The sequence below is a fragment of the Denticeps clupeoides genome, chromosome 13, assembly GCF_900700375.1.
Source record: "Denticeps clupeoides chromosome 13, fDenClu1.1, whole genome shotgun sequence".
Lineage (NCBI taxonomy): Eukaryota > Metazoa > Chordata > Actinopteri > Clupeiformes > Denticipitidae > Denticeps > Denticeps clupeoides.
Window position 1 is genome coordinate 3,964,253 of NC_041719.1, and position 2,169 is coordinate 3,966,421.

The following is a 2,169-nucleotide window of genomic DNA, read 5'->3' on the forward strand; positions in this document are numbered from 1 at the left end:
AGTCAGCATCACAAATTCCCCTAGAGGCATCCTCTGTTCCATCAAGAACATTCCAAGTTGACGAATGGTCACAACAGATCAAGGATGGTAGCAATCTAAAGTGAAGTGAAAGCGAAGTGATTGTCAGATTGTCAGATTGTCCCTGATCGGCAACCTTATGATTCCGCTTCCTTAAAAGTGTTTTTTTGTCATGTGAAACACTGCAGAACAGCACAACACCGAAATGTGTCACAGCAAGCAGTGGGCAGCCATGAAAGGTGGCCGGCGAGCACTGTGCGAGGACGGTATCTCGCTCTAGGGACCTCAGTTTGCGTCCTCAAGTCTGCCTCCATCATAGCCTCCTTAGCCTCCAATGAGTAGGTGTGTCCATACTTACTTAGATATGCACTTTCCAATGCACTCAGCCATTGTCTAATAGGCGGATAATAGCTTTCAGATCCCAAAAGAGGGTGATGTAGCTAGGCCTTACAATTATGCAACACCGATGACCTTACAAGTCATTTATGCATTCACAACCAAGCAGCTCCATCTAGTGGTGATTCCTCTTATGACACTGAATACATATTAACATTTGCTATTTGTTCATCTATTTGAAAATGCTATTTATCAATAATCACAGTGTGTTATAGCGCCGGCAAAGTCATGCAAAACCAGGGGTCAAGGGCAAGCAATCTTTTAAAGCACATTTCCTTCATTATTCCACTGGTGGTGGAGACAGGCGGAAAACTTTAAAGATTGCACTCACAGACCAATATCCCACCAGCAACAGCACCTCAGGGGCAGATTTGCCATTGAAAAATCAATACGACCAAAATAGCTGCATAAATTTCACAACTCAGGCGCCGTGCACTCTAACATCAACATCAGCTAATGTATTAATAATGGGAACGCAATGAACGACCGCTGTAGCAAAATAAGAGGGATGGAAATGTACCTCTAGTGGCAATTTATTGCAGCTTTAAATCACAGCGTCCTGCTCAAATTGATCTGTAAATATTATCCGGTTAGGTGCAGCCCACCAGATCCACCTCATTATTCAAATTCACGGCATCTGATGACAAATCTGGATTAAAAAAAGCACCACAGATCTGTCAACGTGTCAGTGCAAATTCCCTGACAGCGGCGGGCATATGCTTGATTAAGCCTCGGGCGGATTCAGCCGTAATGAAATTTGCATGCACAACAGTGGACACAATGCGCCATTTCTCCGCCAGCGAAGTGCCCAGATCCGGGAAAAAAACAACAAGGCTGAAAGGCTTCCTGGTATTCCAAGAAGAGAGAGCCTGTCCCGCCTTTCCAGAGTATTGCTGCAATCCATCTCCGTAAAAATAAAAAGGCAGCACCGAGCGAAGCTGCTCTTCAGGGACGCATTGTGAGGGTAAGTGGGCATAAATATCACATTCATATACGGCAGGCACAGCCGGCGGTACAAAGGGACAGGGAATGACATGATTGCAGCCCTGTCACGCGCACGACGACGTGAAGCAGGTACGGAAGGGGGTATTTACTCCAGGCCAGGGTTGGGCCAACGAGCCCTCTGTCAGAGCGAAAGCCCTTTTCATGACGGTACAAACGTTTTGCTGGAATTTGCCATAATTGGACTGACGGGGCTTTGAACTGGGCTGCCACTTCATCACGTCGAACAGCGAGGGCCGTATGCCGACTCTCACAGCCTGGCATGATGTCACGTGTGCACAGCTAATGTCACAGCATTTGTGGCTTCTGGATTTACAGAAATATACATATAAACAAAAACAAGAAGCGTCTGCTTGCTAGTCATCTGTATGTTGGAGGTGTCCTTCAGTTTAATAATTTGGAGTGTAATAATTTCAGACAGCTCTCATATTCTGGATGATTTGAACCCCCTCCTTTTAACACACCAAGGTGTAGCGCACTGTCCATCTCCTCCACACACACATATATACATGTGTGGAGGAGACATACAGTGGAGGAAATAATTATTTGACCCCTCTCTGATTTTGTAAGTTTGTCCAATGACGAAGAAATGAAAAGTCTCAGAACAGAAGGTTTATTTTAACAGTGACAGATAGCACATCAAAAGGAAAATTGAAAAAATAACTTTAAATAAAAGATAGAGACTGATTTGCATTTCATTGAGTGAAATAAGTATTTGAACCACTGGAGTGACTAAGCCACTCCATGACCTTA